This window comes from Triticum dicoccoides, chromosome 7A (assembly GCF_002162155.2).
Source record: "Triticum dicoccoides isolate Atlit2015 ecotype Zavitan chromosome 7A, WEW_v2.0, whole genome shotgun sequence".
Taxonomy (NCBI): Eukaryota; Viridiplantae; Streptophyta; class Magnoliopsida; order Poales; family Poaceae; genus Triticum; species Triticum dicoccoides.
Genome location: NC_041392.1, coordinates 76,416,260 through 76,434,092, shown reverse-complemented (window position 1 = coordinate 76,434,092; position 17,833 = coordinate 76,416,260). Strand labels below are relative to the sequence as shown.

Below are 17,833 nucleotides of genomic sequence, written 5' to 3'. Positions count from 1 at the left end.
CTCACCTAGTTCACCTGTGGAGCAAACCATACCATACTTTGTCATATGCTTGTAATTAATAGGTTGAATTACCCCTTATTGCAGATGTGTATGCCACTATTGAGACACAGCCGGATCGGCCATAGAGGATCCGCCAGACTGCTCCTGTGTGACATCAGATCCCAAGAGCGATCCTGATGGATTTTCTGCGGCTGTTTGTTGAAGTGGAGCACCTGGAATGACCACAGAGGATCCCGGTGTAGCATCTGCATGTGCATGCAGCCCATCATTGCGTGATGATGGCGCATCCACCTGGGTCGCGGCGCCGGTCACCCCAGTCGAGCCCTCCCTGTGTCGCGCGCCATCGTGCCGCGTGTACGTCACGGGTTCGCTGGCGTACCTCGTACTGCCTGATTGGTGCGGGGCATTCTGCGCCTGAGTGTGTGTGGCCCCGTGGGACCGGCACGTGGGTCTAGAGGAGGCACGGGGCGCGCGCATGCGCCTGCCTCGGCAGCAGGGGCGATCCCGAGGCGCCTGCACCTGACGCGGGATCAGGAGGCGATCCCGAGGTGGATTCAATCCGCTGCAACTGGACGGATCCCGAGGGCAAGTTGTCTCCCCTGGTGAAGCACATGGAATATGGTGCTGTTTTAGCTCTGTTTTCTTCAGTTTCCGCACGAATTTCTTCTGTTCCATCAACACAAGACGCATGCACATCAATAGATGGGTTAGTCAACAGTAAGTCATCTATATTAGGTCCCCCTTGATCAAAACTAGTGAGATGAGGAGGCAAAAGAAGGATTTCTTTTCATAGGAGTGCACCAGCATTGGGTTGGAGGTCGGCGAACGGAAATTTGGTTTCATCAAAGACCACATCACGTGAGATGTAGACACGGCCAGTGGAGACATCTAAACACTTGACCCCTTTATGATGTGCACTATACCCTAGGAAAGCACACTGTTTTGAGCGAAACATGAGTTTGCGGTTGTTGTAGGGACGAAGGTTCGACCAACATGCACACCCAAAAACACAGAGAGACTTATAGTCTGGTTTAGTGTGAAGGAGTCGTTCTACTGGAGTTTCATTGTTAATGACATGACTAGGTAGCATGTTGATAATGTGAACGGCTGTGAGAAAAGCTTCGTCCCAAAACTTGAGAGGCATGGATGCGCAGAGGGCAAGGCCAACCTCGACAACATGCATGTGCTTGCGTTCGGCGGAACCGTTTTGTTGGTGAGCATGCGGGCATGCCACGTGGTGCGAAATGCCAAGATTTTGGAAGAAGGAATTTAAGTTTTCGTATTCCCCTCCCCAATCCGATTGGACAGCGATGATTTTGCTATCAAACTTTCGTTCAACAAGCGCTTGAAAGTTTTGGAAAACTTGAAACACATCGGATCTCCGTTTGAGGAGATAGATCCAAGAGAATTTACTATAGTCATCAATGAAACTCGCGTAATAAGTATGTCTATCAACGGAGGTAGGGGCTGGACCCCAAACATCGGAAAAAATGAGTTGCAATGGTTTGGTAGAAACACTAGTGGAGATAGGATATGGCAATTGATGACTTTTAGCTCGTTGACATGAATCACAAATAGTTTCAACATGACGCTCACCAATAAACGGCAGCTTATTTTTCCTAAGCAACTTTTCTACTAAAGAAAAAGAGGCATGTCCTAAACGATCGTGCCATCGTATGGACGAAAGCTTGATAGCACCACAAGCTTGTTTATTGAATCTTCTAAACTTCAGAATCAATGGGTAGAGCCCTCGAACACATCTACCTTGATAGAGAATTGTCCTCGTTGCCTGATCCTTGATCAAAAAGAAAAAAGGATGAAATTCGATAAAGACATTATTATCAAAGGCAATTCTATGGACGGAAAGTGCACTAGGGACATGCAAAATTTTCTTAATGTGTAGTTTGCGACTAGGGGTACAAAATATAGAGTGACCAATGTGACTTATACCCATACCTTCTCCGCTAGCAGTATGGATTTGATCTTTGCCGCGGTATTTTTTCTTCATGCTGACCTTCTCAAGCTCGTTCATGATGTGGTTTGTGGCTCCGCTATCGATGTACCAATTGGTGTCAATACCGTAGGAACCATCAGCGGCGGCAGCTACCTTGTCATCGTCTTGAGAATCAGCATCATCATCATAACGGTATCAGCAATATTTTGCTGTGTGGCCGGGCTTCCCGCAGATCTGGCACCTCGGAGTCTCTGGACGCGTTCTGTTGCCACCACCGCGCCCTCGCCCGCAGCCTCGGCCGCCCGAGCGCTGAGGAGAGGAGCCGCGATTGTTGCCGCCGCCGCCAGATCGCCCCTTGTACCGAGGAGGGCCACGCGAGCAGGATCCTCCACCCCGGCCGCCCGATGCCGTGTTTGCAGAAGATTTGAAGCCGCTGGATCCGTGGAACTGGGCCATGCGCTGTTCGAAGTTGGACAGCATGACGAAGAGCTCGTCGAGGGTCGCAGGAGTGACACGGGCGTCGAGAGCCAACACCAGAGGTTTATAGTCTACCTCCAACCCATGGATGATGTACGAGATGAGCTCATCGTCCTGGATAGGCTTGCCCGTCGCGGCCAGCTCATCGGCATAGCCACGCATGACGGCGAAGTAGGAGGCCACTGAGAGGTTTCCCTTTTGCATGTTGATGAGGGAGGTGCGGATGTTGTTGATGCGACTCGCCGATTGTGAAGACAACATGGCCGTGAGCATCGTCCAGAGCGCGCCCGCCGTGGTGACCGTGGTCACCGTGACCAGGACCTCTTTTGTGAGGTTATTCAGCAGGTAGCCAAGGACCTGCTGATCCTCCCGTACCCATATAGGGTGGAGAGGGTTGGGCGATGAAGTCTTCTTGCCATCCTTGGTTGTGACGAGGAGCTTGGCCAGCTCCGGGTTGGTGCCGTCGATGTAGCCGAAGACGCCGGCACCGCGCAGCTGAGGTGTGATCTGCGTGCGCCACAACACGTAGTTCGTGCGCGACAGCTTCTCTGTGACCTGATTGTTGAGGCTAGGCAAGAAGGAGCCGGAGGAAGACATGGCTAGGCTAGATGGGTTCGACAGAAGCTCTAGATGGGAAAAGGAAAGGCTCTGACTACCATGTGCGAAGCAGAAAACGTCTTACCTCGTATAAAGGGGACGCTGCGTATATTATAGGCAGGGGTGCGAGTCCTGATAACACATACAGTTAAGATTATAGGAGGGATTACAACTTGAAGATCAAGCTAGGAAGAGATAGAGTTATAGTTACAGAAGATAAACATCTCCTAGCCTATAACCGAAGACTCCTGCTAAGATACACTACAAGTCGCCCGAGTACATTGGACATGTACGGCGGACTTGATATCTGAAGTTTAACATTACGAAGCCCAGGTTCACAATTCAGCACACTAGATCCTACAGCGCATAAACGTTAAGGGGTATTAATGAGTTAGTGCTCAACTGTTACAGATCCCAAATCACAAAGTTAGTAAAATTCATTTCTATGGAATTTAACCATAAGAATTGAAGAGTATATCTTTATTTCATTCTGAAAAACATGAATTGTAAGAATATAAGTCATCTTCTGAAGGGAAACATAAGCAAATCGCACACCTGAGACGGGCTTTGGAGAGCTCCCAGTAGCACACCTGTAGTGCCGCAGCACGTCGGAGGCGGATCTGGCTCCCGACGAAACAGCTACCGAGGAGGCCACCGCTTCAGCAACGGATGGGTGCAGGGGAGGCGGCAGAGGGTACCGAGCAGGTGGCCCGCGCTGAAGCGATGGGAAGAACAACCGTAGAGGGGTTGCGGATGGGATCAGCGAGCAAGCCCAAGCAGAGAGCCCTCGCGGTGGAGGCGGCAGTGGCGCTGCCTCTCCACATGGCTGTGGAGGCGATAACGAACGACAGGAGGCTGGAAAATCTGGTGAATGCTTTCGGCCAAAGAGGTGGAGCTGTCACATCTTACATCTTACATCTTATGTTCTTAAGAAGTTGATCTCCATTACTACGGATTCTCTTAACATGCAGCCCGTCCACATCATCATCTAGCCACGTCAGCAATTCTTGCCATATATACATGCAATATGTAGGCATACCTGAGATGCAATGCAACCTTCCACCGCAGCGTAATTGTTCACGTTATCTCCTGACCATTCATTTATATAAAAAATAATTGTAGCAATCCAACCTCAAACGGTCAAGTCTTTGTGCTTCAGTGTCATCCTTGGATTGGTAATGCTGACACACACAGTACTCGAAGGATTTATAACAAAGTGGCAATCACACACTTATTACATCGAATGTCTCAAGAGAGAACTTATTACAATAAATATGGCTTAAGGCCATCTAATATGATAACAGCGGAAGACTTGGAAGATAAAGTGAATCCATCAACTCCAACGGCATAGCTGAGTGCATGAAAAACGACCTATCGCATCTTACTCCTTGTCTGAAAAGTCTGCAACATGATACGTTGCAGCCCGAAAATGGGTCAGCACATGGAATATGCTGGCAATGTAACACGGGAGAGTAATGAACAAATAAATGCTATCACTACATGCATATATGGCTGGTGGAGGCTGTATGGTTAATATGTTTTGCGAAAAGCCAATTTTCCCTACAACAAAGGAATATATTTTATTTAACTATCATGGTAGTTGATCAATATTGAGAAGGTTCGTTCAACTCAATCCCAATTAAAAGTAATTATCAACCCAACAAATTAATTTAGAGTGATGTGATCCATATGATAATCCAATAACCAGATACTCAAGATGTCCATAACCGGGGACACGACTAACCATGATTAGTTTATACAATCTGCAGAGGTTTGCACACTTTTCCCCACAAGACTCGATCTCCTCCGTTGGATTTCTCGCACTACAGGGTGTTTGAGAAACGGATGACCGAGACACAATCTTTCAGAAGCATTTGCTCTCTACTCTGGGCGGACCGGTACACCTACAATCCCCTACATCTGCTAGTCCACCTCTTCAAGAGCTCACGCAACTTACTCAACTATGCCAGAGCCCATAATGGCTTGTGGCTGCACATGAAAGTTTCTACCATGAATAGTCTTATGATTCCTTTGAGCCTAGGTGGCAGACCGTAGGATGATCACACGGGTACTCCGGGACATCCTAGGACAACACTAGATTCTCCAGGTGCCCACAAGTAATCCACCCAGATGTGTATTAAAGTTGCCACCTTAAGTTGAACCATTAATTAACAACTCACAACTGTAATGGATACACTCAAACCCAATCCACGTCTACGAGCATAGCATGGCAATGTAAGCATAATGTAGAAGTAACTCCCAAGGGTTTGATAATAAAACAAGTAATAGGTTCTACCTCATCATCTACTTCCCAGACCCACATGTTAGGAGATCCTACTCATGCACTGTGTGAGGGTTGAAACTAATGCATAAAAACTGGGTGATAAAGGGGTATGATTAAAGTGTTACTTGTCTTGCTGATGATCTGCAAATCCTAAAGACTCGTAGTAGCACGCTTCGCACTCCCGATGTTCTATCGTAAACAAACAATAGCATACATAAGCAATCAAACAAGGATGCACGGGTAAAACTCAAATAAGAAGATCTAACCAGAAAGTTCAACTGAAGAACTCCGCTTTGCAAAAAGAATCAAATCAAACGGAGCAACAAAACTCAAACTGTGAAAGAAACAAGATCTTATTTACTAGTCTGGACTAAAATCAAATTTTACAGTACCAAAATCCTGTTCAAGTTGGTTAAACAGAAAGAGGGCTTCGAGACAAAGATCCAGGCGCTTGAATCGCCTGATTCCGATAAACGGGTGAAAAGATAAACTAAAACTAAGACCAGGGCAGAAATCGCGATCGAAAATAATCGCGGAAAACCCTGGAAAAAAACTAACGAACAGGCTAACGAACGAACGTTCGTTGTCTGTGACTAATAGATGAATGACATTCGCTAAAACGAACGTACGGACGAACGTCCGCAAAATAAGTAAACCGACGGAAAAACCGATCTAATAGAAAAAAACGAGATCTAGGGTTTCGAAAGAAAACCGAATGGTTTTCTCGCGAAAACAGGCGGCGGCGGCGGCTACCTCTGGCGGCAGACGGACAGGCAGCAGCCGAACAGCGGTGCGGCGGCAGCGCGGCTCCGGCAGGTCGGGCGCGGGGCGGCAAGGCGGCGACGAGCGGGGTCGGCGGCAACGTGGCGGGAGGCGGGCGGCGGCGCGCGGCGCTGGCTGCGACGGCGGGCGAGCGGCGCTAGGGTTTCGGGGGCTGGGGTGACTTGGGCCTCGGGCCTCGGGGGGCGTGGCTTATAAAGCCCCGGGCTAAGTGTCCTAGCCGGACATGGCCCGGTAAGTCGGTTCGCACTTTTTTTTAAAAAAATATTCTGACGCGCAGAAAAATAATTAAAAGAAATGCTAAACGGACTCCAAAAATCCTGAAATAAATTTTCCCTGTCCTCTAAAACTATAGCGGACAAAGTGAACATTTATTTGAGCCTCTAATGCAATTTTGAAAAACACATATTTTTCCTAATCCAAATAAAATAGTGATAAAATCCCAAATAAAAAAATACAAATTGATTTAAATATTTTTCCTCCAACATTTCATTTATTTTGGAGAAGTCATATTATCTCCTCTCATATAATTTTAATATGAAATATTCTCGAGGAGAAAAATAATTAAAACCAAAGTGATCCTTGTTTCAATATTTGAGAAAAGTTCAAATATGAGAACTAGGAAAATCCCCAACTCTCTTTGAGGGTCCTTGAGTTGCTTAGGATTTCAAGGATCGCAAAACGAAATGCAATAAAATATGATATGCATGAATGACCTATGTATAACATTCCAAATTGAAAATTTGGGATGTTACAAACCTACCCCCCTTAAGATGAATCTCGCCTCGAGGTTCAGGTTGGCTAGAAAATAGGTGTGGGTGGTCTTTGCGTAGATCATCCTCTCTTTCCCAAGTGGCTTCGTCCTCGGTATGGTGGCTCCACTGAAATTTGCAAAACTTGATAACTGCGGGTAACTCGACTGGCAAACTCGAGAATCTTGACTGGTTTCTCCTCATATGTCAAATCACTGTCTAACTGAATTGCTTCTAGGGGCACTGTATCTCTTAGAGGAATATCGGCCATCTCAGCATGGCATTTCTTCATCTGGAAAACGTGAAACACATCATGAACTCCTGACAGTCCTTCAGGTAACTCCAACTTGTAAGCAACCTCTCCCATGCGTTCCAAAACACGGTTCGGTCCTACAAATCTTGGGGCTAACTTTCCCTTAACTCTGAAACGCTTAACTCCTCGTAGAGGTGATACTCGCAGATATGCTTTGTCTCTGATTTCATAAACTACCTCCTCGCGTTTCAAGTCTGCATAACTCTTCTGTCTGGACTAAGCTACTTTCAGTCTATCCCGAATTAGCTTAACCCTCTCCTCGGACTCCTTAATCAAATCCGGTCCAAACAACTGGCGGTCTTCAACTTCATCCCACATCAATGGTGTTCGGCATCTTCTTTCGTACAGGGCTTCAAACGGTGCCATCTTCAAACTGGCTTGGTAGCTGTTGTTGTACGAGAACTCCTCATAGGGTAAATTGTCATCCCAACTAGACCCGTAGTCTAGCGCACAAACTCTCAACCTGTCCTCCAGAATCTGATTGACTCTCTCAGTCTGTCCATCTGTCTACGGGTGAAAAGGTGTACTGAACTCCAGCCTGGTTCCCAAAGTCTGGTGCAGTTGGTGCCAAAACTTTGAAATAAATTGTGTTCCTCTGTCTGATACGATGGTCCTCGAACTCCATGCAGACATACAATCCTGGTCATATATATCTTGGCCAACTTCGCACTTGTATATGTGGGTTTCACTAGGATAAAGTGAGCTACTTTGGTCAAGCGGTCCACTACTACCCATATAGAATCATATCCAGATCGGGTCCTGGGTAATTCGGTGATAAAGTCTGTGCCAAGCTTATCCCACTTCCATTCGGGTATCGGCATAGGCTGCAGTAATCCTGCTGGCTTCTGATGTTCTGCCTTCACTCTTTGACATACATCACATACGGCTACATACCCGGCAATATCCTTCTTCATTCCAGTCCACCAGAAACGCTCCTTCAAATCAAAATACATCTTGGTGTTTCCAGGGTGTATCAAGTATGGTGAATCATGAGCTTCCTGTAATATCAACTTCCTGATCTCGGCATTATTGGGCACAAATACATGGTCCTCAAACCACAAGGTGTCGTGCTCATCCTCACGAAAACCTTTGGCTTTGCCTTCACTGATCTTCTCCTTTATCTCAACAATTTCTTTGTCATCCTTCTGGGCTTCTCGAATCTTTCCCAACAAGGTCGACTGAACTTCCATGGTTGTAACAAAACTTCTATGAACAATCTCTAAATGTAGCTCCCTGAAATCTTCTGCTAACTCCCTTGGCAAACCTCCTGTTACTAAGGTATTAGCATAACTCTTCCGGCTCAAAGCATCTGCTACCACATTGGCCTTGCCTAGATGATAGTGCAACTTCATATCATAATACTTTATAAGCTCCAACCATCTCCTTTGCCTGAGGTTCAACTCCTTCTATGTGAAAATGTACTTCACACTCTTATGATCTGTGTACACATCACAATGGTTCCCAATAAGAAAATGTCTCCAGGTCTTGAGTGCATGCACTACGGCTGCCAACTCCAAGTCATGTGTGGCATAATTCAACTCATGCGGTCGAAGTTGTCATGAGTCATATGAAACAACTCTTCTGTCTTGCATAAGTACTCCTCCAAGTCCTAAGCGAGAGGCGTCGCAATACACCTGGAAATCCTTGCGTATATCCGGCAGAATCAGCACTGGGGATGTAGTCAAACGTTTCTTTAACTCCTGGAAACTTGCTTCACATTCCTTAGTCCAATGGAACTTGGTATCCTTCTTCAACAACATCGTCATAGGCTTTGCAATCTTAGAGAAATTTTCAATGAATCTCTGATAGTATCTCGCGAGTCCAAAAAAACTGCGGATCTCTCCAACTGAGGTGGGTGCCAACCACTCAGTGAACGACTGAACTTTGATGGGGTCTACTGCTATACCTTCTCCTGATATAACATGTCCAATAAATCCAACTTCCTTCAACCAAAACTCACATTTGCTAAATTTGGCACACAACTGATGTTCCCTGAGTTTCTCGAGAACTAAACGCAAATGCTCCTTATGTTCCTCTTCATCCTTTGAGTATACTAAAATATCCTCAATGAACACCATGACAAACTTATCCAAGAACTCCATGAATACCTTATTCATCATACTCATGAAATAGGTAGGGGCATTAGTCAATCCAAATGACATAATCGTATACTCATAAAGCCCATACCTTGTGGTAAAAGATGTCTTTGGTATATCCTTTTTTCGAATCTTCAGCTGGTGGTAACCTGATCGCAGGTCGATCTTCGAAAACACTTTAGCTCCTTGCAGGTGGTCAAACATATCATTGATCATCAGTAGTGGGTACTTGTTCTTGATTGTCACTTCATTCAATGCCCGATAATCAACAACCATTCTCATAGACTTATCCTTCTTCTCAACCAATAGCACTGGGCTCCCCATGGTGATGAACTCCGTCGGATGTAACCTTTCTCCAATAACTCCTTAATATGTTTCTTGATCTCCTCCAGATCATTCGCGGGCATCCGGTACGGTCTCTTTGATATAGGCCCGGTGCCTGGCAACAGCTCTATCAAAAACTTGATGTCTCGGTCTGGAGGCATGCCTGGTAACTCCTCTGGAAATACATCTGGGTAATCCTTCACAACAGGCACTTCCTCCTAAACAACTCCCATGAGAGAATGTACTTGGGTTCTCCTTGGCGCATGCCTGGATACATACTTGATCCTTTTTCCCTCCCGGGTAGTAAGCAGAATTGACTTACTGGCGCAATCGATGTTTCCTCCATACATCGACACCCAATCCATTCCTAGTATCACATCTAATCCTTGCGACTCCATAATTATCAAGTCAGAGGAGAAAACATGACTACCTATGGTTAATGACATCTGAAAACATCCATTTCTTGCCATATACTCGGGTCCGGGTGAGGTTACTAGCATAGGTGTCTTAAGAACTCTAGTGGGCAACTTATACTTATCCACAAATCCCCTTGATATGTATGAATGCGATGCACCAGTATCAAAAAGAATGATTGCAGTAAACGACTTAACTAAAAAATTTCCGATAACTGCATCTGGTTGCTCTTCAACCTCCTCCACGTTCACGCGGTTCACTTGTCCTTTGTTAAATGGATTGGGCTTCTTCCCAGAGCTCCCATTACCATTTCCGTTCTTCGCTTCAGGGCACTCAATGGCATAGTGTCTAGTCTTCCCGCACTTGAAACAAGTAACGTGGCTTAGGTCCCTCTTGGTGGGTGTGGCTGGATTGGAACAGTTCTGATTGCTGCTTGCTCCATTCCCATTCCCATTCCCATTATTTGGTCCATTATGATTATGGGAACTTCCTCCATTGTGAGTGTGGCCTCCATGGTTATGGGTAAGCCCTCCCGAGTTCGGGGTAAAACGAGGCTTCTACTGAGATCCTGAATTGTACTTCCCTTGTCCATATTTCCTCTTGCGACTCTCTATCTGCTGTTGCTTCCCTTCGATCATGAGAGCTTTATCTACCAACTCCTGGTAGTTGTTAAATATTGCCACCATTAACTGCATACTCATCTCATCATTCAGCCCTTCCATAAACTTCTCCTGCTTCGCGGCATCTGTGGCCACATCATCTGGAGCATAGCGGGATAACTTACTAAACTCCTCCACGTACTAGCCTACAATACGGTTCCCTTGGCATAAGTTGCGGAACCCACGCTTCTTCATGCTCATAGCTCCAGTGGATACGTGGGCTGTGCGGAATGCTTGTTGAAACTGCTCCCAGGTGACATTGGCTATAGGAAAAGTGGTTGTGTAATTCTTCCACCATGCGGCTGCGGGTCCATCTAATTGGTGTGCGGCAAAACGCACCTTCTCAGCATCTGTGCAACCTGCGGTGGTCAACTCCCTTCCAATCCTGCGCAGCCAATCATCAGCAACAATTGGCTTGATGCTACTGGAAAACACCGGTGGCTGCAGCCTCAGAAAACGGGCTAAGTTGTCAACTGGGGGTGGTGGCAGTGGGTTGTTGTTGTTGTTGTTGTTGTTGCCTTGGTTCTGAGCTAACAACTGCATCAAGGCATTCTGCTGCTGGATCCACTGAGTGAGCTCCGGCGGGAAAGCAAAACCGGGGTCACCTCTCGGAGGCATTTGATGGGTTTAGAGGGAAGAGATTAGAATAGAATGAGTTCTAATGAGAAAACACTACCCATATGCACATGAGACAAACACAATCATATCATATCACTCAATCAATCAAGCAAGGGCATATAATCTGTCTAACTATCATTATAGTGCTCGGACTCCTAATGTTTACATGGGGGGTACTACTAATAGTATGGTGGTCTACTAGAAATTTTGATTGGTGGAAGACTCCATGATATCCGCTCCAGCTTAGTCTTCATAGTCATCATCACTACTATCCGGGTCGGTGTCGGTGTCGTCGATGATGATGTAGTCTTCAGAACGAATCTCCTTGGGTTCGTCGTCTTCTCCTCCTGGCGTGGGGTCTCCCATAAAAACTCCTAGCTTCCTGGTCATGTCGTCATTCCTCTCCACAAGTATCATCATTTCCTCCTCATATCCATTGCGTGTAGACTTAAGCTCCTCTTCTAGCTCCATGATCCTGATCATCGCCTTCTTCAAATCTATCATGCTTGCGCACATCTGGTTCTCCTAGCGACGAATGTGATGGTTTAATTCCTATATGAATGCTGCAATGGACATGTCCTTCCTGGTGTTGATCATCTCCTATTGCTCATCTTGGCGCCCACATATCTAGTAGATAGTGTCCTTTAGCTCCTTGTGGTAAACTTCACCGAAGCATCCCATAGCAATGTGGGCTGCCATACTCTTGCCTAGACTACAAGTTGGTGCATCAAAGGAAAACTCTATGGGTTTAGTGACTGGCGAGAACGTCCTTCCTGGAACTTGAACTCGAATCATCTAGCGCTCCTCTTCTAGTAAAGTGGCGGTATAGGTCCTGGTAAAGCTTGCTATTCCAATGTTCAGGTACTTAGTGACTTCCTTCAAGTGTCGTCCAAAAATGTGTGTCTTCATCCGGTTGTGCAAACTTGTTCCTCGAGTCCACCATCCTAAAGAGTAGAAAATGGAGAGGAGTCAGAAATAAGTAGAGAAGAGTGGCATATGGCTTTTCTTAGTGGTCGTGTCCTACATTCAATGTGTGCTCTGATACCATCTTGTAGCGACCCGACCTCAAATGGTCAAGTCTCTGTGCTTCAGTGTCATCCTTGGATCGGTAATGCTGACACACACAGTACTCGAAGGATTTATAATAGAGTGGCAAGCACACACTTATTACATCGAATGTCTCAAGAGAGAACTTATTACAATAAATATGGCTTAAGTCCATCTAATAAGATAACAGCGGAAGGCTTGGAAGATAAAGTGACTCCATCAACTCCAATGGCATAGCTGAGTGCATGACAAAAGACCTATCATCTTACTCCTCGTCTGAAAAGTCTGCAACATGATACGTTGCAGCTCGAAAACGGATCAACACATGGAATATGTTGGCAATGTAACACAGGAGAGTAATGAACAGCTAAATGCTATCACTACATGCATATATGTCTGGTGGAGGCTGTATGGTTAATATGTTTTGCGAAAAGCCAATTTTTCCCTACAATAAAGGAATATATTTTATTTAACTATCATGGTAGTTGATCAATATTGAGAAGGTTCCTCCAACTCAATCCCAATTAAAAGTAATTATCAACCCAACAAATTAATTTAGAGTGATGAGATCCATATGATAATCCAAGAACCAGATACTCAAGATGTCCATAACCTGGGGACACGGCTAACCATGATTAGTTTATACACTCTACAGAGGTTTGCGCACTTTTCCCCACAAGACTCGATCTCCTCCGTTGGATTTCTCGCACTATAGGGTGTTTGAGAAACGGATGACCGACAATCTTTCAGAAACATTTGCTCTCTACTCCAGGCGGACCGGTACACCTACAACCCCCTACATCTTCTAGTCCACCTCTTCAAGAGCTCACGCAACTTACTCAACTATGCCAGCGCCCATAATGGCTTGTGGCTGCACACGGAAGTTTCTAGCATGAATAGTCTTATGATCCCTTTGAGCTTGGGTGGCGGACCATAGGATGATCACACGGGTACTCCGGGACATCCTAGGACAACACTGGATTCTCCAGGTGCCCACAAGCAATCCACCCAGATGTGTATTAAAGTTGCCACCTTAAGTTGAACCATTAATTAACAACTCACAACTGTAATGGATACACTCAAACCCAATCCACATCTACGAGCATAGCATGACAATGTAAGCATGACATAGAAGTAACTCCCAAGGGTTTGATAATAAAACAGGTAATAGGTTCTACCTCATCATCTACTTCCCAGACCCACATGTTAGGAGATCCTACTCATGCAATGTGTGAGGGTTGAAACTAATGCATAAAAACCGGGTGATAAAGGGGTATGATCAAAGTGTTACTTGCCTTGCTGACGATCTGCAAATCCTAAAGACTCGTAGTAGCAAACTTCGCACTCCGGGTGTTCTATCATAAACAAACAATAGCATTCATAATCAATCAAACAAGGATGCATGGGTAAAATTCAAATAAGAAGATCTATCCAGAAAGTTCAACTGAAGAACTCCGGTTTGCAAAAAGAAACAAATCAAACGGAGCAACGAAACTCAAACTGTGAAAGAAACAAGATCTGATTTACTAGTCTGGACTGAAATCAAATTTTACAGTACCAAAATCTTGTTCAAGTTGGTTAAACAAAAAGAGGGCTTCGAGACGAAGATCCAGGCGCTTGAATCACCTGATTCCGATAAACGAGCGAAAAGATAAAATAAAACTAAGATCAGAGCAGAAATCGCGATCGAAAATAATCGCAGAAAACCCTGGAAAAAGAAAAAACTGACGAATAGGTTAATGAACGAATGTTCACTATCTGTGACTAACGGATGAACGGCGTTCGTTAAAACGAACATACGGACGAACGTCCGCAAAATAAATAAACCGACGGAAAAACCGATCTAATAGAAAAAGCGGGATCTAGGGTTTCGAAAGAAAACCGAACGGTTTTCTCACGAAAACCGGCAGCGGAACGGCGGTGCGGGGGCGGTGCGGCTCCGGCGGACGGCGAGGCGGCGGTGGAACGGCGGTGCGAGGCGGCGCGGCTCCGGCGGGTCGGGTGTGGGGCGGCAAGGCAGTGCGGCGGCGAGCTACACTAGTAGAAAACGGGCCTATTGTCCCGGTTCGTAAGGGCCTTTTGTCCCGGTTCCTGAACCGGGACTAAAGGGTCGGTACTAATGCCCTGTCCCTTTAGTCCCGATTCAATCCAGAACCAGGACAGATGGGCCTCCATGTGGCCTGTGCGCGGAGCCCGGGCAGGAGGGCATTTGGTCCCGGTTGGTGGCACCAACCGGGACCAATAGGCATCCACGCGTCAGCATTTCTGTTGCTGGGTTTTTTTTTTGAAAGGGGGGGGGGGTTGGGGGTTTTGGGGGGTTAATTTAGGTGTTTCATATATTGTGTTAGCTAGCTATAATTAATAGAGAGAAGTGTCCTCTCTTATGTCCGTGCTTGGTCGATGCTATGTACTATACATACGTATAGAGAGGACTAGACACGCTAGCTAGCTAGTAAGCAAACGAAGGAAACAGAAGATCATCATGAACATATATGCATACAGAGAGAAGTGATATTGACCACCTCTCCTTCTCCGAGAGATTGGTCGGAACAACAAGTTCTCGTATATCTATCTGACACTACCAGCTACATATATACAATAATTATCTCTTACAAATATAATCCCCTAACATACAGACGCATGGTCCACATAGTATTCTCCGTCTTCAGCGATCACGTGGTCAAGAAAGAATGCCGCCAATTCCTCTTGAATTGCTCGCATGCGAGCTGGTGCTAGGAGTTCATCCCGCTTCCGAAACATCTAATTTGAAGAAGGGGGTCAATACATATATGTATGAATGAATGAAACTCAACACAAATGATGGTAATAAAATAAAATTGTGAATGTTGTTATTTATGCACTTCATATTGTTCGTCAGAGTAGCCCCGCTCACAGGTCGTGTGGCAGATGGACTCGCAAACGTAGTATCCACAGAAATCATTCCCTTGTTCCTGCCACAACCACTTTACAAGAAATAGAGATCAATCAAATTGATAAGCAAGTATGCCAAATGGTATTGATGAAACTAGCGCTTGAATCACTAGGAGATGCGCGGAACATGCTACTATAGTACTTACTTTCGGGTGTCTAAATTGCATCTTCTTCGGCAGTCCCGGAGCTTTTTTGGTGAATTTTCTCCAAACCCTGCCAGACAAAGAAAAAAATTACTTGATATATCAGGAAATGAACAAAGTTGCTGATATGGTGGATAATGATCGATTTAACTTACTTCTCGAGCATTTGAGTCATGTCCGCATAGTCCTGGGGATCTTTTCATCTCGAGTCTAAGACGGTTACTAGTCCCTGCTCAAGCTTAATCTCTAGGAGAATATAATTGAAACTGCACACGCATGCATAACTCATCAATTACATTACTATAACCTTGACTAATATATATGCATAAGACAGTAACACTCACTTGAAGTTGTAAGGAAATAGTATTATATCTTTGTTTTCATTTATTACCAATGATCGTAGCAAGTTGGCCTCGGTATCTGTGGCATGAAATTTAACCTGAGTTGCATCTATGAGATTTGTGTTAATGAACCCAATATCACCGATTTGTCTTTTCTTCAATTCGATGAACTTCAATCTGCATAATATAGTGAGGATAATTATAAATACATGCAATGAAAGAGCTGAGCTATATAGAGAGACTTAATGATAGAAGTAGTACTACTTACAGACAGTAGCAGGTGACCGTTGCTTTATCGAGGGCCAATTGATTGAAAAACTGAAAGAACTCCTCAAATGGAACAGGCAACAGTTCAATTCCAACGAGGTCATGCTCCTTTTTAACTCTCACATACAAAGTACTCCTCCCCCTAGACTCTCTGCAGATTTTCAAGTACCAATCATGCAATCTTCGCATCATCGTTGATAGAGATCTTTCATCTTTGACGAGAGGCTTCCCGTACTGGTCTCTTTGTATCTGCACCTCCATGAAATCATAATGTACATCGTCGGGCAGGTAATCTCCAAGATTGCCATAACCGGGCACCATCCTCGGATCATTAGCGACGATGTCGCTAGGAACCTCGAGCGGGGGGCACGATTGCTTCGCTTGTTCGCCGAGCTAGGCAATTTTTTTCCCAGCTCGTCGTTCTTTCAGCCTTTGATCACTGACAGTACTTCCCGACCGCTCTGCTTCGGCAAATGCCTTTCCAATAATGCGTTCATAGTTGCCTTTTGGCGGAGACTTGGGTGGTTTTGTCAGGGCAGCCAGAGTGTGCTTCGCTTTCACCGGATCTGCCTTCTCCTCCGGTGGTGGATGTTTCTTTGCTTTCACCCCTTCAAAGAAGTTCCTTACTTATTCTCGCGCGATCTCGGCGTTCTCCTCCGGGGTCCTCTCGTATGGTAACTTCTCTGGAGTCTTCAGAGAAGGACCGAATATGTATGTCCTCCCGCCTTTGGCTATACTGCTAGACACCGGCAGAGCAAACGGAGCGGCTGTCTTCTTTACTTGCTTACGAGGCGGAGGATAAGGACTACGATGCCGGAGCAGCCAGAGCTGCGGCGGGTCTCTTCTGCCCTTGCTGACGAGGTGGAGAAGGAGGAGGCTGGCTGCTCGGGTGCGCCGGCGCAGGCGGAGAAGGAGGCGGAGTGCCGCCACGCGCCGGAGAAGGAGTCGGCCGAGTGCCCTGATCGTCACTCGCCGGAGGAGGAGGCGGTGGAGGACGCGGAGTGCCCTAACTCGCCGGAGGAGGAGGAGGAGGCGGAGGCGTCCAGTTCGGAAGGTTGATGAGCTCCTTTCGCCATAGGCATGGAGTCTTCAGAGCAGAACCAAGCCGAGTCTCCCCTTCACTGGTAGGGTGGTCAAGCTGGAGGTCCTCAAATCCCTCCATTATTTCATCGACCATCACCCTAGCATATCCTTCTGGAATCGGCCGGCAGTGAAAAGTTGCGCCGGGTTCAGTAGGAAAAACAGAGCCAACAGCCGCCTTGACCTTCATATTAATCCATTGCATCATAAGGTGGAAATTTTGAGACACCGTGATAGCATCCACGGGATAGCTGGCAGGAGCCGTCAAGACATGCTCCGGCTGAAGCAGCTCGGTGGAAGCCATGCTGGTTCTCCGCTGAGATGGCGGGGTAGCTTCGGGGGAAGCTTTGGCAGTTTGTTTGCTGCGATTTGCTTCTCGTTTCTCTATCGCTTGTACCCTAGCGTGCAGCGCCTGCAGTTGGGTCTGGTCCACTTTCTTCCTCCTCTCGTGGCATTTGTAACCGCCTGCGTTCGGAAACCCAACCTTCCACGGAATGGAGCCTGGCATGCCTCGTGTCCGTCCAGGGTGCTCAGGATTCCCGAGGGACATTGTGAGCTCGTCGTTCTCTCTGTCTGGAACGAATGTCCCTTGCTGTGCTGCTTCGATATAGTGCTTAAGCCTCTTGAATGGTATTTCCATTTGCTCGTCCGTCCAAATGCACTTCCCTGATACATGGTCCAAGATTCCGCCAGCCCCGAATAACCAAGTCCGGCAACGGTCTGGCCAGTTAATTGTCTCTGGTTCGATCCCTTTAT

The 17,833-nt window shown here is 46.2% G+C and overlaps 1 pseudogene; it reads right to left on the bottom strand.

The window, feature by feature from the left end:
* LOC119333135 overlaps positions 1–3,852 on the bottom strand; it is a 46,692-nt pseudogene extending 42,840 nt beyond the window's left edge.
* Positions 3,853–17,833: the final 13,981 nt, after the last annotated feature.